Source organism: Salvia hispanica, chromosome 3, assembly GCF_029641045.1.
Source record: "Salvia hispanica isolate PSC_SH4W2 chromosome 3, Shi_PSC_v1, whole genome shotgun sequence".
NCBI lineage: Eukaryota > Viridiplantae > Streptophyta > Magnoliopsida > Lamiales > Lamiaceae > Salvia > Salvia hispanica.
Window position 1 is genome coordinate 40,768,582 of NC_142694.1, and position 24,219 is coordinate 40,792,800.

The 24,219-nt window shown below is 32.1% G+C and overlaps 2 long non-coding RNA genes across 2 annotated transcripts; both read left to right on the top strand.

Annotated features, from left to right (window-relative positions):
* The first annotated feature begins 947 nt into the window (after positions 1-947).
* On the top strand, positions 948-2,107 carry LOC125212814 (uncharacterized). The gene is made up of 2 exons (XR_007174778.1): positions 948-999; positions 1,833-2,107. It is a non-coding gene; the product is annotated as an uncharacterized LOC125212814 (long non-coding RNA).
* Positions 2,108-4,932: 2,825 nt separating this feature from the next.
* LOC125211865 (uncharacterized) lies at positions 4,933-5,853 on the top strand. The gene is made up of 2 exons (XR_007174575.2): positions 4,933-4,998; positions 5,564-5,853. It is a non-coding gene; the product is annotated as an uncharacterized LOC125211865 (long non-coding RNA).
* Positions 5,854-24,219: the final 18,366 nt, after the last annotated feature.

Genomic DNA, 24,219 nt, shown 5'->3' on the forward strand with positions numbered 1-24,219 from the left:
GCATCCATGTATAAAACGACGTCCTTCGCCGATTATTAAAACAATGTTGTTTCGTTAAAATGAGAAAAGGAAACAAAGGGAAAAATATTTAATGAAATATCTCATTTTAAGTATCATTAAAAGATAGGCGTTTTATACACATGATGATACAATTGTCAACATGAAACTGTGATCTAGTATTCTGTTTTCAAATCTTTTATAATTTGACAAAATTTCATGATCAAATATCCCCATATTTTTAGACTTTGGGATACTTTGTAAAAGCCCATCAAGCTAATTTGTGTCTTAAGTTGGGCTGACCCGCCCATTTTTCTCTGGCCTAATAATAAATAGCTCTATACAAGAATCACGACATTATACAAAGTACTTCATCCGTCTTAAGATAAACGAATCACTTCTTTTGAGCATAGAGATTTAAGAAATTCATCTTTAAAGAGTTAAAATAGAGAGGTAAAGTATGAGAGTGAAAAAAAAGTACTCCATAGAAATAAATAGAGAATAATGTAGGTTGATAATAAAGTAAAAGAAATGATTTTTTGTTAAAATAGTGAAACATCCTAAAAAGTAATATGATTTTGCTTATCTTGGGACGAAGAAAGTAATATTTTATGCTAAGTTTATAATTTAAGGTTGTTGAGAAAACTAATTTTTTTAAAAATTTTGTGATATTTTGCGCCAATATCCTAAAAAATTAATCTCAGAAATCTTTGTCATGTTTATTATTTGAGACGAGTGCATTCAAAGAGAATAACCACAAAAGTCCGTTATCTATCCATATAAAACAAAATGGAAAGTTGTTATAAAATTGGATTAAAATAAGATTTATTATTTTTTTCCATGAAAAAATTAATGGAAAATAAGCTTTATTATTTTTCTTCAATTTATGCAATTCTCCATTCTATAAATGAGCATATCAAATATCAACCTCAAATTATACTCTCAATATGGCTAAACAATTCACAACTCTCGCGCTCTTTCTTCTTTGTCTTTTGGCTTCTCGTAAGTTGACACACTTTTACCATATCTTCTTAGCCTACACATTTTTTTGGATATGTTATTGCATATTGGTCAAGGTCTAATTTTTGCAATTATAAAATTTAATTAAGTATATTTTCAATTTATTCTAATTTCTCAATATAAATCAATTATTTCGAAATTAGAAAATTTAGGTTTGTAATGTAAGGATTTGATCTTTGTTTTGGTTTGGTTTGTTCTTGGTTTTATAAGGCTCACGGGGTGTCTGTGGTAGCTGTTGTCCTCTACTTCTCTTTTATTGTAACTTTGATTCATTTGTACTTTTGAGCTTTTGACTTGCCATCGAGTTATAATATGAGTATGTTTTATACTTATAAAAAAATGTGAAGATTTAGTGGGGATATCACCTATGGGGATCTATTTTTATTTAAATTGTAATTTTCACTATGTTCCATCGACAAATAATTATTCCACATTATCGATCATAGCATCAGAAATCAATTAAAAAATATTATCCTTTTAACTAGAGTATTTTATTATCACATCTTGTTGTTCTATCTCGTTGATTACAACCTACACTCTTTTCATACCAAACATTATTTTTGTAACACTGTAACCGTTTTTTTCATTTAGTGCCTTGTAACATGAGTAAAATTTAGTGGATAGAACATGTTGCCACGTAACGTGTCAAGCCAATCACAATCATAGGAAGAGAGAATATATTTTTGCACTTGTGACTGGCTGAGCATATCACGTGACAAAATATATCTGAACTACTACTGAGTACATCCATTTAGATCAATTTTTTGATGGATTTAATCATTACATATATGTATAGTAACTAAATTCATTCGCAGAGGAGACAATGGTGATTGGAGCACATACATGCTCAAGGATAAGCACATTGTTTACTGGGACTTGCTCAGGTGGACCTATCCTTGATGCTTACTGCTCCTCAGAGTGTAAGGAAGAGGGCTATTTATTTGGTGAATGCACCAGTAATCAACAATGTCTCTGTACACAAATTTGCAATTAGAATTGTAACTTAATTAGATTTTGTTGCCAATTTAGGCATCAGAGTTTATGTATTTTCATAATTATAATGTCGAAATGGAAAACTTCATTTTGAATTTCCGACGTTTTCTATCACTCTTTGTAATTTTTACTTTAAATTTTGAACTAAGAAAACAGATGTTTCAAATTATCAGGTTTCATCTTTTGAGTCACAAAACGCCCGGTCTGGACCGCCGACTCACGTATCTAGATCCTATAAGGGTAGAAACGGAAAATTAAATATAGAGTTTCGATTCCTCAATTGTTGAATCCATGTACAGAACGACATCTTTTGGTGATGCTCAAAACAACATTGTTTTATTAAAATAAGAAAAGAAAAAGGTGGAAAAATATTTATTTTTGATGAACTACATTGTTTCGAACTTTGATAAAATATACTCCCTCCGTCCCGGCTAAGATGACACATTGCATAGTCGGCACGGGATTTTAGGAGTTATTGGTTAAAGTGTTTAATTGGAGAGAGAGAAGGTGGGTGTAAGTATTAAAGTAGAGAGATGAAGAAAGATGAATATTTTAACAGGAGTGAGAAAAAGTGGTTGAGTATATTAATTGGAGAGAGAAAGTTACCAAAAAAGGAAATGTGTCATCTTAGTTGGGACAAACTAAAAAGGAAAACGTGTAATTGTAAGCGGGACGGAGGGAGAAATGTTTTGTACACGGATAAGACAATGGCAAAAATTGAAACCTCGCAGTTTTAATATCCATTTTCAAATCTTGTATGATTGATCATAATTTATTCAAATTTTATGATTTAAATAACTATTATCACTAAAATTATAAGCTAAGCTATTGTTGAATATTGATGGTCTACTTTTATTGGACCTTAAGTATTTAGTCTAGTATTGGGCATGGCCCAATTGATTAAATGTTGTGGCCCAATGTTTGTGTGGTGATGGCCCAACCCGGCTTGATCCATTACTTACCTAGGCTGCACCGATGTTTGCCACATGGAGCTTTCACTCGGATCCTGCTTTGTGGCCGTTGATCTGAGTTGTGTTTGTTAAGTGAGAGGCTGACCTCTCACTTGCCATTATTCGATTACTCTCTCTCTCTCTCTCACTCTAGAACTCTTTGCCTTCTCTCTTCGTTCTCTCTCTGGTTTTCAGGCGACTTCGCCGGTGAACTCCTCTGATCTTTGGCATACACCGATTGATCCTTGTTTTAGTGGGTTCTATCGGTTTAGATCTTGAGTTTGGAGACTTTCTCGGTTTCCATTAGAGTGGTGGAAGGATTCTTACTTAGGGTTAGAATCTGGTGAAGTTTGGTGGTCAAGAAGTGAGAACTTGGGAGGATCTTGTGAGTTCCTGGTGATTGTGAGGTGCTCTGATAGTCTGGGTGACATTCGTGTGGCTAGGGTTTTCTGACCTAGTATTCAAAGGTTTCTCATCGTGTGACTTGTGGTAGAAGCGTGTGGGGAGGTCCTTGGCCTAGTGTAGTCACTGTTGTGACCTGAGCCATATCCTTACTGTTCTGTCTTTGTTGCATTTGCTTGTTGTTACTTAGATCCGAAAGGATCTTGTGTTGATTTACTGATCTATCTACTTTAGTGTGCAGGTACTAATTGGGCAAAGACTTGGATTCTAGATTGGTTAAAGTCTGGAATAGTTACGGCTTCAATTAGGGTTTGGTATTGTAATAGTTAGATACCTCAGTGAGTTAGATTACCTTGTAATCTTGTATCACCGTTTGTACAAGCCTTGTAACTTCTGAGATTAGTGATCTCAGAGATCAATCAATAAAAGAGATCCCGGTAATTAACGAATCCCAAGTGATCTGATCCCTATAGCTATCTAGGGCAAATCCATTTTTCTCTAGCCTATTACCCCTATTTTAAAGTGACGCAACTTTATTTTTTCAATTAATACTAAGAATTAATATATTTTGCAAAGCACTATTCCACACTTGAAAACAAACTACGAATCACTAATTTGCAATTCAGTTTTTTATAGATCGAACATTATGCAGTTATGCACTTGCATCGTTATTCAACATTCTATTACAAACAAATGTTTAATTAGTTTTATCAATTATTAACTATTGCAACTCAGTTTGTATAAAAGAGGGTTTCTTCTCGGGAAGTGAGTTGATAATTTTCATATTATGTCTCACTTCTCATTTTAAATTGTCCTACTAAATATGTTACTCCATATTTTTATATTTAAAAAATTTCCCTATCACATTGGTATAAAAATTTCACTTAACCCACAAAATAAAATTTTGTAAAATCTCGTGTCATGACAGAGGGAGTACTAATATTGCAATTAAAAATGCAATTTTCTTCATGGACTTAACATGTTGTGTGCGTTTTAATGCACCTTCTATTACGATACGAGACATACTATTAGGAGTAGATTCCAATTGAATATTAATAATTAAAACAGGGCCCGAACCCAACCCGGACCTAAATTTCACCTAACCCAACTTAGTATTTTTTTGGTCAAAATTATAAAAAAAAATTCACATTAAACCAGTATATTTTTATTAAGAACAACGATTAATTTTGCAACAATCAATTTTGATGGAAATTTTAGGAATTTTATAGACAATTATCCTGTATCATGCTATTATCGTAACAAATTTTTGTCATTGCTAGATTGTGGATTGTGGCTATATTATTGCTAGCATTACGGTCGGTTGACATGCTTATTATTATTTGAGACAAGTGCTTTTGAAAACAATTACCACTAAAATGCATTATCTTTCCACATAAAATAAAATGGAAATTGTTATAAATTGTGATGAAAAGAATATTTATTATTTTTTTCCATGTAAAAGTAATGGAAAATTGGGATAAGCTTTACTAGTATGATTTTTCTTCAATTTATGCAATTCTCCACTCTATAAAAGGGTGTAATCATATCAAATATCAATCTCAAAATTTCACTCTCAAAATGGCTAAACAAGTCTCAATTCTCTCGCTCTTTCTTCTCTGCATCTTCTTGGCTTCTCGTAAGTTTACACACTTTCACCGTATCTAATCTTAATTAAGTAATTTTGAATTTATTCTGCTTTATATAATCATAAATTATTGCATTTTGGTCAAATCTCTAAACAATTTAATTCCATCTCATTGATTAATTTATATACTCTTTTCCATAAAAATAGTCCATTTTAACCAAATACACTAACAAAACTAAAATCATCTCTTTTTCTTTATCAGATTATCTCATAGCATATTCTATTATTTTCAATTTACGTGCACTATCTCATAGTAAAATATAGTACTCCGTATCTATGGTTTGCTATTTAGAGGTTGCAACAAGAGTAAAAATTTAGTGGACAAAACACGTTGCCATGTGACTGTGTCAAGGAAAATCACAATCATAAGTGGAGAGATTTTTTTATCCCTCGCAATTATGATTGGCTGAAGCGAGAAAATGTGTCTAAAACCACTAAATTTGTACTGAGCAAGCGATTTATTTGGATAAATTTTTGATGGGATTAGATGTAATCCAAATACAAGACTAAGTTTATGGATTTAATCTTTATCTATTCCAACTAATTTCATTTGTAGAGGAGATAATGGTGACCGAAGCAGTGGAATGCACAATAAAAAGCACTTTGTGGACTGAGCTTTGCCCATTTGATGCCAGAGTAAAGGACTTATGCAACAAAACTTGTATTAGAGAAAACTACATATGGGGTGATTGCGAAAACTTAGATTGTATGTGCCATTATGATTGCTAGTGGAATTGAACTTAGATTTTGTTGCCAATATTAGGCATCAGAATTTATGTATTTTGATATACATGTTGCCAATAATAATATCGAAATGGAAATTTGAATTTCCGATGTTTTCAATCACCCTTTGTGAGTCTTATTTTGAAGCTTGAACTAAGAAATCAGAGGTGTTAGAATGCCGGATTTCATCTTTTGAGTCACAAAATGCTCGGGCTAGACCGGCCGACTTGCATATCTAAATCATACTATGAGGTTTAGAAACAAAATACTAAATACGAAGTTTAGGTTTTTTAATTATCTTATTCATGTACATAATGATGTCAATATACGACGTTTTGTACACGATGAACAATCTCAAAAACTGAAAACTCTCAATTTGATATTCAGTTTTCAAGTATTATATGATTGATAATAATTTAACTAAATTTTTAAAACAATCTCAAAAACTGAAAACTCGCAATTTGATATTCAGTTTTCAAGTATTATACGATTGATAGTAATTAAACTAAATTTTGTGATTGAAATAACTACTTTCTACCTGCACAAGTCAATCGGGCTGATTTGGGTCTCAATTCGGGCCAAGCCATCCATTTTTCTCTAGTCTATTCCCCCCACTTTTAAAGTGATGAAACTTTATTTCTTCAATTAAAACTTAAAAAATCAACACTTGAAAGAAAAAGGATTTAATTGGCAATTCAGTTTTAAATAGATCGAACACTATGCACCTACATGCTTATTCAACATACATTACAAACGTTCCTCAATTATTAATATTGCATTATAAATGATCAATCAAAATGTTATATCTCCCAAATAATTTAGTGAAAATAAGTTTGATCAATCCTGTAATTGTAAGAAATTAGAATTGTGAATATAATATGCAGTCGCGTAACGAAATCATGTACTCCGTATGAAGTGTAATTAGGTACACCATACCGATAATGGTATATTGTAGACACTATCGAAAATATCGATATGAAAAAGGTAATTAAATTGCTCGTAAATTTCTAAACTTTTGTCAAATTTTGGTTTTGCATACCAACTTAAAATTTTTCTATAATATACCAAATTATTGATTTGTTCTATTTTGAAATCAATTACTAACATTTTATGATTTTGAAATCAATCAAGATTTCGACGTTAACATAGCCTAATGACGTACTTACATGATACTATTGGAGGTCAACCAAAATGATGCCATAGTTTTTAGGCAGCGAAATAACGTATTATTATATTAAATAAAATAATTTAATTTGTTGAATTACAATTTATATTTATCCATATTAGAGCATCTCCAATCATTCCACTAAACTCAAACTCATTTTAGTGTAAATCACACACTAAATATTGATTTTACTCCAACCATTTACACTAAACTCAAACTTAAAAGAATATTCTCTATATTATGTCTTTTTTACTCACAAAATTTGAAAAACTTTTAGGTATTGGTTTAGTGTAAACCTAAAGATAAAATATTTTTTTCTCAAAAACCAAAAATAGGATAGGTTTTTGAGTACTATTGGAGCAAAATACCTATCCCATTTTAGGTTTTAGTGTACCCTTGGAGATGGTCTTAGAGCATCTCCAACCATTTACACTAAACCCAAACTCATTTTAGTGTAAATGTCACACCAAATATGATTTTACTCCAACTATTTACACTAAACTCAAACTTAAAAGAATATTCTCTCTATTATGCTCTTTTTACTCACAAAATTTGAAAAAGTTTTGGGTTTGAGTTTAGTGTAAACCTAAAGATAGGTATTTTTTTCTTAAAAACCGAAAATGAGATTGGTTTTTGAGTATTATTGGAGCTAAATACCTATTCCATTTTAAGTTTTAGTGTATCCTTGGAGATGGATATGGTATTAGAATTAGAATAATGATTGATTGTAAATCAAAACAAATCAATCAATAAATTGTCAATTTATATGCGGATTTAAATACTACTACTATTATTGTACCGAATTTTTGTCTTACCTCGATTGTGGCTATATTGCTAACATATTTGGTCGATTGACATGTTAATTGTTTGAGACGAGTTCTTTTAAAATAAATAACCACAAGAGAAGTTGGTTATCTTTCCATGTAAAAATAATGGAAAGTAGTTATCGATGGAATTGAAACCTCAGTAGTTTGTAACTAAGCTACCTAGCTCAAGTCCATTGGGCTGATTTGGGTCTTGAATTGGGCCGCAGAATTTGTCGATCTGCAACATTCAATAAAAAACCTATTAATGTAAAAAATGATCATCCAAATATTCGTATCTCTTTCAAATATGTGATCAATAAAGCACTCGAGATTTGGAAAAGGGCTGTGCTATTATGCACACACACATTAAATTATTTAATAATAAAAAATATTAATATTATAGTATTATAATTTATAAATGAAATAATGGAATGAGGGGAATTGCAGCCCTGCTGTGCTATCACCCACATGGGATCCAAACCCCACGTTTTTAATGGGAATTTAAAGAGATGGAGAAAAGGAGATTGAGAGATAGGATTTGACAAATTTGAAAAAGTGAAAAAGTGAAAAAGTGAAAGAGACAGCTTTCAAATGTCTAAAATGCATATCATGTTTTGTGGTTACTTCAGACACGAAATTAGTTAAAAATAAATGAAAAATACCAAGAATATGAGTAGTAATTTCAACTAAACTTCAGGGACAAATTTTGTCCAAACTCAAAAGATCAAAGACGGCTTAACTTAACACTATTTTGAAAAAATTTTAAAATAGTAATTTTCAAAAGATCAAAGATCAAAGACTAATTTTGAATAATTTTCCTTAAAAATTAATATAAAAATTATATTTTTTCTCTTCACTTAACCCATAAAACAAAATTTTATAAAATCTCATGTCATTTTACAAATGTGATTTCTTAAGGGATGGAGGAAGTACTAATATTGCAATTAGAAATGCAATTTCTTCATGGACTTAACATGTTGTCCTTGTTTTAATGCACATTCTATTAAGATATGAGGCATACTATTAGGAATAGATTCCAATTGAATATTAATAATTAATATTATGAATAAGTGAACCCTATACATAAAAAAATTATACTCAGAGTGATTTATAGTTTTCCAACCTTTCCAAATACCAAATGCTTGCTCATGGGTCCAAGCCCGACCCACACTTATAGGGGTGTCAAAATGGATATCGGGTATTGGATAGCCGATATCCGAACCCCAAATATCATGTAATTGGATATCCGATATCCGATTTTTTGGGTTTCGGGATCGGGTTCGGGTATAGGATTTTTGAATTATCGGGTATATTATCGGATAATCACACTTATAGGATTATCCGAACCACACTTATAGGATTTTTGAATTATCGGATAATCCGATACCCGATCGGGGAGTTGGGAATTACACGATTTTTTTTTAAAAAAATTAAATTTAATAAATTATGTATTTATTCTATTATTTAAAAAAATTAAATAATTAAATCTAGTCCCAAAATCTTTCATTCTTTAGTCACATTTAGGGTTAATATATGAATTGTGATGTTTATTATTGATGAATTATGGATCCTATAACTTATGAATTTTTTATTTTTAAAAATTTGTAGTAGTTTTTTCTCTTAATCGAACTAATTCAAGTTTGTATCAAATTCGAACTAATTATAAGTTTGTATTTCTAAAAGTTTGTAGTTAGTTTTGTTAAAAAAACTAAAATCTAAATTAAAATAAAAATTCAAAATCGAGACTGAATACCCGATTTTTCAGGATTGGATACCTGAGTCGGTTATCTGGGTACCCGTAATCATTTTCGGATTGGGTATCGGATAATAGATTTTGGAAAATTCGGGATCGGGTACCCGAAATTTTCGGGTCGGGTATCCCCAGATACCCGATTTGACAAGCCTACACACCTATATTTCACCCAACCCAATTAACCTAGTATTTTTTTTGTCAAACTACAAAATTTTTTCACATTAAACCAATATATTTTTATTAAGAGCAACGATTAGTTTTGCAACAATCAATTTTGATGGAAAGTTTAGGAATTTATAGACAATTATCCTATATCATGCTATTATCGTAGCAAAATTTTGTCATGGCTAGATTGTAGATTGTGGATTGTGGCTATATTATTGCTAGCATTTTGGTCGGTTCACTACAAAAAAAACTCGCAATTTAGTGACGGAAAATTTCGTCACTAATCAGAGAAATTTAGGCACTAAACAGATTTAGTGACAGATCATGTATTGACGGATCCGTCAATAATAAGCTTGTCCGAAAAAAAATTAGTGACGGATTTGTCTGTCACTAAAGATACTATGACGGAAATCAAAGGCGGTCACTGTGGTAAATTCAGATTATTGATGGAATATTCTGTCACGAATTAGTGACTGACATTTTTCAGTTGCTTATCCTTCACTAATCCCTGAAATTTTCGTTGCCATCACTAACTCCGTCACTAGTTAGCGTTTTATTTCTGTAGTGGTTGACATGTTTGTTATTTGAGACAAGTGATTTTAAAAACAGTTACCACTAAAATGCATTATCTCCATGTAAAATAAAATGGAAATTGCTATAAAATGTGATGAAAAGAATATTTATTATTTTTTTCCATGTAAAAGTAATGGAAAAATGGGATAAGCTTTATTAGTATGATTTTTCTTCAATTTATGCAATTCTCCACTCTATAAAAGGTAGCGAATGTAATCATATCAAATATCAATCTCAAAATGGATAAACAAGTCTCAATTCTCTCGCTCTTTCTTCTCAGCTTGGTTTATCGTAAGTTTGCACACTTTCACCATATCTAATTTTAATTAAGTAATTTTGAATTTGTTCTGGTTTATACAATCATAAATTATTGCATTTTGGTCATAATCTCTGAACAATTTAGTTCCATCTCATTGATTAATTTATACACTCTTATCCATAAAAAATAGTCCATTGTTACCAAATACACTAACAAAATTAAAATCATCTCTTTTCTTTAATAGATTATCTCATAGCATATACTATTATTTTCAATTTACAAACACTATCTCATACTAAAATATAGTACTCCGTATTTATAACAGTTTTTATTTGGAGGTTGCAACGAGATTAAAAATTTAGTGGACAGAACACGTTGCCATGTGACGTGTCAAGGAAATCATAATCATAAGAAGAGAGTTTTGTTTTTGTTTTGTTTTTCACAATTATGATTGGCTGAACACACCAAGTAAGAAAATATGTCTAAAACAACTAAATTTGTAATGAGCACTAAAATTTATTTAGATTAATTTTTTATGGGATTAGATGTAATCCAAATACAAGACTAAATTTATGGATTTAATCGTCAACTATTCTAACTAATTTCATTTGCAGAGGAGATGATGGTGACTGAAGCAGCCTTCTGCTCAAAAAAAAGCACCACGTTTGCTAAGGTTTGCCATGATGACGACAAATGACAAATGACAAATGACAAATGACAAATTAAAAGACGACAGAAACTTACCTATAGACTTTCTAAACTGATTGATGAAACGTTGACAAATTAATTTTTTTTTGAAATCGGTTGAATTCTATCCAGGGATTGGTTCCAAAATTATTCTATTCTCTTGTCGACCTACTATGGCAGTATTTACTATATATACCACAATTTTACTATGAATTTCACTATTTCACGAATATAATTGATCCAAATAACATTTATCATTCAAAATTAAAATTTTAAAGAATTAAACACCCTAAACTAGTAATTTCACGAATTAAAAATTGTGCAAACAAATCAAAGCACTATAGATTGTAATTGAAGGAAAAAAGTTGAGACATGGGTGAAACACTTAAAAATGGAGTGTGATAGGATGAGTATATGATGATGCATGATTTGTGGAGTAAAAAAAATTGGCAGGATTTGGAATCGTGGGAGGCTGTAAGGCACGATGAAGAGAGTGAGATTCATGGAAGAGTTCTAAAAGTGAAAACAAATGATTATGGAAGATATGATCCTGCGCCTTCTTTCGTTGAGCCTCCTTTCAAACTCATCCCCAACTAATATTTAAACTCAATATCTCTACCCACATCATCTTTTAATATATACTCCTATGTAATGTGAATCTATTTAGTTAATTAGTGCGTCACAAATATATATAGTAATGATCAATCCCTTCTTAGCTTCTATTGTAAAAAAATGTATGTCTACGCATGTATTTGTATCATGAATGTTGGGTTTTGTATGTTACGCTTTTCAAGCTATAAATTTTTATCATATTATTTTCCGAGTCTTTTTTATTATGTATTTTAGGGGATGTGATCAAATGAAAACTTGAAATTTTACACTGTGTTAATATTATATTGAAATTGTATTGAAGCTGTGTTGAGGAGTTTTGAATTTGTACAATATATAAGTTTGCATTTTATCACTACCCTGTATTTATATATGTGCCTACTATGATTCTCTATCACACGTTAGGAAACCTTATAAGATAAGTGACGATAAAGTGCAACTCTAAATATTCTATATATACACATATAGAGTAGTGATATAGGGCAACCATCACTTAAATATATAACTAGAGAATAAATCTCAGCCACACGATCAAGAAAATTAAGGGTTGATATTCAACATATGCTTTTGAAATTGTCCCAGATTTTACTTCATTATAAGAATGAATTAGTTTACTATAATAAGGCGGAGGGCAAAATAGTCATTTACAAAAGTTAGGGTTAAAATCAATTACACTCATTTTGAAAAATGCATCGTTTCGCCATAACCCACTGCGCTTCTTCTTCTCCACTCTCTTCTCTCAATGGAAACCTAGGGTTCCGCCGTTTCCTCTATCTTTGTTGCTCATTTCAGCCGCTTCTCTTACTACCCGCTAAGTTTCAACATCTAGTCATCGTTTACGCCAGCGTTGGGGTAGGGTTGGGCCATGGGATGTTTGCGGTGAAGGGTCTCGCCGGAGAGGCGTTGGGAGAGAGATCGGTGGTGGTGTAGCCATTGTTGTTTTCGGTTGGGATTGTATAACCATTAGCAGTGACTGTCAGCTCTCTCTCTCTTTATATATACTTACTACACTAATTGGATAAAAGTATGTATGTTTATATCTCTATTGCAACTGTGCTTCAAACTATATTGTGAATTACGGAGTGAAAAAAAATACAAATTTACACACACTAGTCTTATTCTTATGCACAGTCTTTCTAGAGAGAGAGATCTGCAGGGATGAAAAAACAATGCATTATAAGCAAGGATCACAAACACTTCACTCTAAGCACATTTTACTTCACTGGGATGAAAAAATAGTGCACTATAAGCACGGATCACAAACACTTCACTCTAACCATAAAATACTTCAATTTATGTACATTTTACTTCACTGAGATGAAAAAATAGTGCACTATAAACGTGGATCACAAACACTTCACTCTAACCATGGAATACTTCACTCTAAGCATGTTTTACTTCACTGATATGAAAAAATAGTTCACTATAAGCATGGATTACAAACACTTCACTCTAAACATGGAATACTTCACTTTAAGGACGTTTTACTTCACTGAGATGAAAAATCAGTGCACAATAAGCAAAGATCACAACACTTCACTCTAAGAATGAAATACTTCATTTTAAACACGTTTTACATCATTGAGATGAAAAAATAGTGCACTATAAGCATGGATCACAAACACTTCACTCTAAGCATGAAATACTTCACTTTAAGCACGTTTTACTTCACTGAACTGAAAAAACAATGCACTATAAACAAGGATCACAAACACTTCACTCTAAGCACATTTTACTTCAATGAGATGAAAAAATAGTGCACTATAAACGTGGATCACAAACACTTCACTCTAACCATGGAATACTTCACTTTAAGGACGTTTTACTTCACTGAACTGAAAAAACAGTGCACTATAAGCAAGGATCACAAACACTTCACTCTAACCATGGAATACTTTACTTTAAGCACGTTTTTACTTCACTGAAATGAAAAAATAGTACACTATAAGCAAAGATCACAAACACTTTACTCTAACCATGGAATACTTCACTTTAAGCACAATGAAAAAATAGTGCACTATAAGCATGGATCACAAACACTTCACTCTAAGCAAGAAATACTTCACTTTAAGCACGTTTTACTTCACTTAACTGAAAAAACAATGCACTATAAACAAGGATCACAAACACTTCACTCTAAGCACATTTTACTTCAGTGAGATAAAAAAATAGTGCACTATAAGCACAGATCACAAACACTTCACTCTAACCATAAAATACTTCACTTTATGTACATATTACTTCATTGAGATGAAAAAAATAGTGCACTGTAAGCGTGAATCACAAACACTTCACTCTAACCATGGAATACATCACTCTAAGCACGTTTTACTTCACTGAAATGAAAAAATAGTTCACTATAAGCATGGATCACAAACACTTCACTCTAAGCATGGAATACTTCACTTTAAGTACGTTTTACTTCACTGAACTGAAAAAACAGTGCATAATAAGCAAGGATCATAACACTTCATTCTAAGCATGAAATACTTCACTTTAAGCACGTTTTACTTCATTGATATGATAAAATAGTGCACTATAAGTACGGATCACAAACACTTCACTCTAACCATGGAATACTTCCCTTTAAGCACGTTTTACTTCACTGAACTGAAAAAACAGTGCACTATATGCATGGATCACAAACACTTCACTCTAACCATGAAATACTTCAATCTAAGCACGTTTTACTTCACTGAAATGAAAAAATAGTGCACTATAAGCATGGATCACAAACACTTCACTTTACTGAAAAAACAATGCACAATAAGCAAGGATCACAACACTTCACTCTAAGCATGAAAAATACTTCACTTTAAGCACGTTTTACTTTATTGAGATGAAAAAATACTGCACTATAAGCACGGATCACAAACACTTCACTCTAACCATGGAATACTTCACTCTAAACTCGTTTTACTTCACTGAAATGAAAAAATAGTGCACTATAAGTATGAATCACAAACACTTCACTCTAAGCATGAAATACTTCACTCATCAGTATATTCTCATATTCTGATTGGTCCGGACTGGTTTCTATTTTATCTAACGGATTTGGGGTACGTAGCAATTTCAACTTTCTCAATGTGATCTAACTATGTTTTAATGCGAACCATCTACGATCATCTGAAAATTATCTTCAGCTTCAGGCTCCGCATCTTCCCAAACGATAATGCCTCAGATCAAAGTAATTTTCGTATGTTTTTTCTATAAAGTCCATTACAGACGTAATCGACGAGTGAAAATACAAAATAAGTGTTGGATTGATCGAATGTGATCCTTGATTTCGCGATTGAAATTCCAATTTTTAGCTTCAAACAATTTTCACAATCGACAAGCAAGACGACGCCATACACACGCAGATCTCAAACTGACGACCGAAATATGAAAACTAGGTTAGGTGATTTCATCCACGCCTTAAGGTGCATCGACGATTACAAGTTGCGATCAGCGCTGCTAGTTGGGCGGAATATTATTTGGAAGCCTACTAAGTCACGCCGGAGATGAAGACGAAGCGGTAGGAGGTTGAAGGGGAGCAGGAAGTGACGATAATGCAGCCGGTGGGCCACAGAGATGAGATGACAGGGGGAGGCAGCTGCAAGAGGAAGCCGGCGGAGGAGGGCGTCGCCGGAGAGGAGGTTGATTCGTGTTCCTCCACCTCCTTCGTGTAGACACACAGAGAGAGAGAGAGAGAGAGAGAGTATGCATGAATGTGATGTGTATGTCAGAATATGGAACAAAGTTAATTTCCCAAATTACCCCATGCAATTTTTATTAATAAAAAATGAATACTTAATTTAGTCATTAGATTAAGATAATGAGTGGCTGAGATTTATTCTCTAGTTATACACTTAAAATTAGTTAGACTTTGATCACTCCTCTATATATATATATATATATATATATGGTCCTATTCTAATGCTTATAGCACCCTAATCCAAAATCAAGACTAAATCTCCACCCTTGGATTTTAAAATAAGTGGATAAGATTAAAGCTCACAAATCTCAATAAATAGTAGACAAAATATCAACAAAAGGGTAATATCGTCATTATGTTATCATATGATAATTTTCATGGGTGTTTTTTTATATCAATATTGTGTATTACAAATACCAACAATATGACATTAGAATATCAATACAAGGACAAGAAAATATCAACACATTTTTATTGAGATTGGACATGCATAATATTGAGATTTTGCCTACAATATATTGAGATTTTTTGTTGCATTTGTTGATAAAAACTGCTTATCAACATGTACGAAAATTGAAATATAATTTATCAAATTTCATCACCCGAACATCGTCGGAACATATGCAATTGAGATCTCGTTGGAATCCTTATTAAATTATCTTTAATTTGATATATTTTTTGCGAAAAATAATTTAAATTGAGAGAGTTACGTAAATTTAAAGATTTGAGATGATTTTGAGGAGAGAGAAAGTAGTTAGTTATAATTACTACATATAGGATTTGACATTAATACTCTTTTAATTTAATTAATAATTATTTAAATTTAAAATATATTACACTTGACATTATATCAACCACAAGATCTTCTAATCTAATGGTTAAACATTAGTCTCAATTTTAAATTGCTAATTAGTTAGCAATTGGTCACCTCTCTATGTATATATATATATATATATATATTAAAGAGTACTCATGTTCTTTAATTTCATTTGACTAGGAAATCAATCAGCTTTGCTCTTGGAATGGTAAAAATTACTTTAGATAAAAAAAAGATTAATTCTCAACTTTCAACTAGTGAATTATACTAATTCTATGTTATTATTCTATTTTGCGTTGCGCTATATCAAATGCACAATGTTATATTTGATAATATATCTCTATATAGGTATATGCATGATCAAAGAGCTGTAATATCATCAGTGTTTTAAAAACTGGTTTGGACTGGCCGGTCGGATCGGTTCGGCCGCGAACCGATGACCTTTCCGGTCCAATTCACCATATAAAACCAGTGGAGCATTGAACCATTTTGGACCGGGTGAACCGGCCGATTGGACCGGAAACCGGGAACCAGTCGAACTGGTTACCAAATTTTTTGATTTTTAAAAATGAATTAAAAATCAATTTAAAAAAAATTACACTAAACTTTATTTCATATTAACCCATACTTATATTGGGCCTATGAATTTATAAAAACTAGCTTAAAAAATCATTTGTGTCTTTCTTTTATAGAAGTATTCCACAATATTATTCTTTCATTTTTCAATGTGGGATGAAAAGCTTATTTTATAGTCATCTTTTACAATCTTTTGCCTTTACTTTTTCAATGTGAGATGTAGTTTGTTTTGTTAATATGTACTACTTCATATTATATCAACTATCAACTATATACTAATTGTATATTTATAATTAAAAGCTATATACATATTTTATATCATAACTAAAATAAATAAATCTCTATTAACTTTCAAATAATGTTTTAATTACTAATGCTTAGATTGAAAATAAAATAACAAGAATATATAATGGGAGAAGTGTTCATAACATGAAAATTAATACATAGTAATAAACATATGAATATGTATTTTTACATTACTAGTATTACTCGTTAAAAATTGGTATGTATATGCTTTATCTATACTTATATCTCTATATTATTTAAAATTAAATTATATATTGCATTAATGTTTGTTTATTTACATGTTTTGAAACCAAGTGTTTTATAATAAATATGTATTTAATTAATGGGTCATATTCTAATGCTTATAGCACCCTAATCCAAAATCAAGACCAAATCTCCACCCTTAGATTTTAAAATGAGTGGATGAGATTAAATCTTACGAATCTCAATAAATAGTAGACAAAATATCAACAAAAGGGTAATATCGTCATTATGTTATCATATTATAATTTTCGTGAATGTTTTTTTTATATCAACATAGTGTATTACAAATATCAACAATATGACATAAAAATATCAACACTAGTACAAGAAAATATCAACACATATTTATTGAGATTTTTACATGGTTTTATTGAGATTTTTACATGGTTTTATTGAGGTTATTTTATGTATTTGTTGATAAAAATCTGGTTATCAACATTTACGAAAACTAAAATGAAAAATATCAAATTTCATCATCCGAACGTCGTCGGAACATATGCAATTGAGATCTCGTTGGAATTCTTATAAAATTATCTTTAATTTGATATATTTTTTGCGAAAAAATAATTTAAATCGAGAGAGTTACGTAAATTTAAAGTTTTAAGATGATTTTGATGATAAGGAATTGACATTAATACCCTCTAATTTTATTTATTACTTTTTTTAATTAAAAATATAATCCATGTGGCATTATTTCAACTACTAGATCTTCTAATCTAATGGCTAAGATTTAGTCTTAGTTTGAGATTGCTAATTAGTTAGCAATTGATCACTCCCCTTTAATTATATACTCATATATATATAAATGCTATAGTAAAACGGTTCGATCGATGGTTCGATCGGTTGGACCAGTTGAACCGTGAACCAGTAGCCTCGCTGGTTCGCTCGTCGGTCCGGTTTTTAAAACATTGAATATCATAGTATGTAATATGCAAATAGGTGTATAAGAATTAAGAAGTATGCGTGGTTTTTACAGTACTATGAGGAAAATATTTCTGTATATGTGATCTGGTATATTTAGATAAAGGTGAGTTACATTGGTAAAAATTGACTTAGGTTAACATCATTCATTAGTGTATATAGAGGTAGATAGATGTCACTAAAATAGAGTAATTTATTTTACTTCAACAAGGCCTTCCACTATGAAAAGAAATAAAAGAGATATAAAAGGCGTGTATGAGTTGATATAGTATTAGAGTGGTAATGTCTGAGACATCAGGTGCGGGTTTCGAGTCCACCATGATGCCGTGTTTAAATTTATACTCATTTATCTATAGTGGTATAAAAAAATTATAATACAAATTTCAAATACTAGGAGCTAGGAAAGAAACATCGCCGATTTCTTCAAACATTTTGCTCTGATAGAAGGCAAAGGCAAAAGCTAAAGTAAAGCCTAAAAGAGACTATTTGTTTATTAGGATAATTGCCTTAAAAGTTATAAACTTTTGCCAAATTCCAATTTTTCCCACGAATTATAAAATTGGCGTATAATGTCACAAACTTTGTTGGGTTGTGAGTATTTTCCATTTGACCCGACCCGGGAGTTTTCCGGTTGAAATTGTGTGGACGTGGCAAGCCTGAAATCTGACGTGGAGAACGCCGGAAATTCATGAAACGATGTCGTTTTCCCTAGACGAAACGACGTCGTCGGTAGACCTCATTGACGGCGAGTTGCTCTCTCCTCTGGAAGCTCCTTCTCCGGCGATGGCGCGAAGGAGGAGGAGGAGGAGGCGGCGGTGGCTGCCGTAAGAACAAGAATATCAATCCCTCCTCAACGACGACGCCCTCAAATTCTCCCCTGCCATGGATTTCCAGCTCCCCAAATCATCAAATACCAGCGTTTTTCACCACCAATTCGCTTCTAATTTCACCCGATTTATTGCCTGCGATTTGACATCAGCCATGCTTTAACCTCGATCCCTCTCAATTAGGGTTTGCTTTTCCACTCAAGCAAGGGGAGAATTTAGAGTTTCACGATCAACGCAGCAATCTGGCGACCTCGATTGAATCACTGAACTCCAATGGAGCAATCTAGTTTCAGAGCTTGAAAATGGATGGAAGCTTCTCCATCACGGAGTGGTTTCTTAATAACTTCTACGCGCCTCCGACGGCACCGGAAAATGGAGCGGTAGGATTCAAGCGTGGGCTGAATTGAATCACTACACTTTGCCTGGGGAGAAGGGTGGAGCAGAAGGCCATGTGGATCATGTGAGGGAGATGGGGAAGGGCCAATTGTACAACTTCCCATTGCTTCCAGCGGAGGTGGAGATTTGGGGGTTTTGGGTTTATACAAAGACAGAGTAGGTCAGCTCGTTCAACTGATTCCGTTGATGGTGGAGTCGCTGATTCCGGTGATGGTGGTCGCTGATCGGAGTCTTCGGCGGCGGCGGCTAGCGTTGAGGAAGAGGAGGAGGGGTGGTGGCAGTGATGGGAGTGAGTGGTGGAGGATGATAAGACACATCATCTCAAAATTTGGCATCCACGTCATCCGCTCAATGTACACTTGGCAGGCCACATCAGCTTAAAAAGACACATCAGCTGAATTCATAGTCGGAAAACCCGCCATGGGAAAACGGCAACCGATTGTAAAGTTCGTGACATTATACGCCAATTTTATAGTTCGTGGGAAAAATCAGAATTTGGCAAAAGTTTATGATTTTAAGGCCGTTATCCCTTGTTTATTTAGTGTGTTATATCTTTACCTTTACCATGTAAATTTCATAGTAGACACAGTAAAATAGTGAGGCCTATTAACAAAGCAGACAACACAATTATACAAATGAATACTATACTCCACAAGGGGAAAAAAAATCAGATTTCTTAATTCTTATTCTCGAAGAATTCCTATGTAATGCCTTTTTCTTTGATTACTTCCTTTATCTTTCCCCTTTTCAGACACTTCTGCTTCTGCCTCAAAATAGTCGGGCCAAACATTTCTGAAATACTGGCTACAAATAGCAAAATGGGCCCGATTGAAAAGCCCTATTTTTTAGGACCATGAAATCTGTTTCAATAATAAATTACAACTGCCTTTGTTTTCTTTTTTTGTTTTTTTCAGTATGTAAGGTGATAAAATTATGTATGGATTGATTGCGATTGTTCCTCTGAAATATGTATGTTTTTTTAAATAATTTTGCTTTGTATTTATCTATCTATCGATCTAGATAGATTGTTTATTGTTTTCACATAGGCTTGACATGTGTGTTTTGACGATCAAAAGACTAAAGTCACCTCTTTCGATTGGGTTTTAAATTTTATAATTATATGGTTCATATATCATGATTAATTTGGTATTTTAATTTCTAATGTATAATGTATGTATACAATCATTGTTCGGGCATGTACATTACTGGATGTATAATATGTACGATAAAGGATTGATATTGATTATTTATTAATTCAATATAAAACAATAATAATAGTTATTATTATGTAATATTATATAATTCATAGTTTAAATAATTATATTATAATTATTTATTACTTAATACACCCTCCGTCCGTGAATAAGAATCTCGTTTTTCATTTTAGTCCGTTTGCGAATATAATTCTCGGTTCACTTTTACTATAAATGGTAATAGGGTCTCACCTTCCACTAACTCACTCCACTCACATTTCATTTAATATATACAAGTGAGATCTCTATTCCACTAACTTTTTTTCACCCACTTTTCATAATATTTCTTAAAACTCGTGCCACCAGAAATGAGACTCCTAATGGTTGACGGAGGGAGTACTAGTTTTTAGTTTTATAACAATAATATTATCATAATAGTAATTAAATATAATTATAATTATAATTTTAATTAAGTATATTTGAAAGCTAAGACCATCTCCAACCACACTCCATAAATAAGTTTCGGTGTAAAAATCTTCTCCAGTCATACACTAAACTCAAACCTATTTTTGGTATTTTTTGTGAAACAACACCAAATATGGTGTTATTGCAAAAATTTTGTGAGACAAAAATTCAAAAATGGTGTAAATTTTGAATATGGTATAAATGGTTGGAGTAAAACTACTTTTTAGCGTGACATATACTCACAAATGGGTTTGAGTTTGGTGTAAATGGTTGGAGATGGTCTAAATTAATTATTAATTTATAACATTAAATTAATAATATTAATATTTATTTAAAATGTTAGTATAAAGAGTGAGGAGAATTAGAGAAGTAATATAACTTTTGGTACTAGTTTGTGTATGCCAAAATATCATTTATGACATAAATGGGAAAATGTATTTGTTTAGAGGACATTTTGGGGTGAAAGTTGCATCAGATACCAAAAATGTGATTTATAGGTACAAAAAATGACATAAAATAAAGATCAGATAGTATTTCCGTGAGAAAATGAAAAATCGATTTACCATATACATAGTTCACTCTATAAAATAAAAATAGTCATTAGCTAACACCTTTTTTTGAAAAGGATCCCCTACTGTGCACAGCACGGGCTGTGCTAATATGCACACACATTACATTATTTGATTATAAAAAATATTAATATTATAATTTATACCTAAAATAATCAAAGCAGGGCTTGTGCTATTATGCACACACATTAAATTATTCGATTATAAAAAATATTAATATTATAATATTATAATTTATAAATAAAATAATGAAATGAGTGGAACAACAGCTCTTGTTGTGCTATCACCCACATGGAATCCAAACCCCACCTTTTTAATGGAAAATTAAAGAGATAGAGAGAAGGAGATTGAGCGATAGACAGCATTCAAATGTCTAAAATGCTCTTCATGTTTTGTGGTTACTTCAGACACGAAATTAGTTAAAAATAAATGAAAAATACCATATTCAATATGTGTAACATCCCGCTTTTTTGAACCCTAATTTTTGAGACGTGAAAAATTTTGCATTAAATGCTTTTAATGCTATGATTATGTGGAATTAAATGATGGATGATTAATTGCAATGTTCCTTGTGACCTAATTGCGATTTGGAATTGAGATTGAGTTGAATGGTCAACTTGTTGAATATGTGACGTGGCTATTGAATAGTCAATATTGTGGAAAATATGACGTGGCCGTGGAATGGTCAAAGTCGTTGGAAAATGTGAAGTGGAAGTGAAATTCGAATATGTGGATATTTTAATGTGGGGAGAAATAATAATTGTGGTGAATTATTTTTCTAAGAGATGAGTGAGAATTTAATAGGAGCATTATTAATTATGTGGAATTTTTGACCCCTCCTATTTAATGGAGAAGAAATCCTATCTTTCTTGGATTTAATTATTGCTTGGGATAATTATCCAAATTAAATCCAAAGTCCAAATATTCATTGATTATTTGATGAGATTTTCGAAACCCCTATCATAATATGGAGATTTTCGAAATCTCCTAATTTTATGGGAGAAGGAATTATTTTATTCTATTATTTGATCCCTTGTTTACTCTCTTCCATAAATAAATTCAAATATCCTAGCATATCTTGCCAAATCTAAGGAGATCTTACCATATCCTAATTTAAATAGGATTTTAATTAAATCCCTTTTGAGGAATTGAAACTACACGCCACTTTCCATATATTTTGGGGAGATTTATTATTATTTTTCTTGCTCTGTGATATTTTATTCTACTCCGTGAAATATTCAAATTTAATCATAGGCTAATTAAATAGCCTAGAAATTCGAAATCCCCTATTTTCTCAACCAAATTAACGCCACTTCTCTTCCATATCTCTTCCAAATCTTTAATTTATTTAATTAAAGATATTATATCTTGCACTCTATAAATAAGAGAGAACACATAAACCCTAGATCACAAATCACGCCTCCCCCACTCCCAAATTTTCGATCCCACTCTCCCCACTCTCTTACAAATTTTTCTTCTACTTTCTCCATTAATTCTTCATCTTTTGGAGAAGAATCGAAGTTGAAATTCAAGAATTTGTTGAAGAATCAAGATCCTACTTGTTTCCTACCGATTGTTCTATTGAAAAGGTATTTTTTTTTTATTTTGATCTTCTCTTCTTCTACCGATCAATCGGTGTTCTTGAGTCCACATGCATTTAGATCGAGTGAAGAGGGAAATTAATCGGTGATTTTGGATGCATGTGTGGGTGTGTGACCGTGTGTGTATGTGTTGTGACCGTGTGTGTGTGTGTGTGCACGCCTCGGTAGGCGTGCACATGTGTGGTGTGCGTGTGCGTGTGTTGTGTGTGGAAAACACTCATGCGTGACACGATTTGATGTTAAATCTGGAGTTGTTGTGTGAATAAAAATGATATGATAATCGTACTTTGATTTTGAATGATGATATTGAAAATAATCGATGGGAAAAAGGGAAACGTGAGAACATGCATGATTTTGATCCATGATTGAGACTTATTTGAAATACATGAACTAAAGGTGATAGCTCGCGTTCTCGGTGTGATACCAAGAAGAAGTACGTACTTGAAATCGAAGGAAATCGAGGTGGGCTTTATTCTTAAACTCTCTCTTATGTTGCAAATACTCCCTCTGTCCCAAGGAAGATGACCACTTTCTTCGGCGGCATAGGATTTTATGCAACTTTATTTTGTGTGTTAAATGGAGAGAGTAAAGTAAGAGAGAGGGGATAAAGTAGAGATAAAGGGATTTCCATTTTAAGTAATGAGTCATCTTGGTTGGGACAAACCAAAAAGGAAAGTGTGTCATCTTTAATGGGACGGAGGGAGTATATGAAAGTGGAGCGATAAGGGTGGATTAAACTGTTATGTCATGCCTATGATTATTTTGGATATTGTGTGTGCCTGATGCCTAGTTTGCGAGTGCGCTCCATTAGTCTATAGGGCTATATAAACGAATTCGGGTATGAGTAGGGCCGCAAACCCT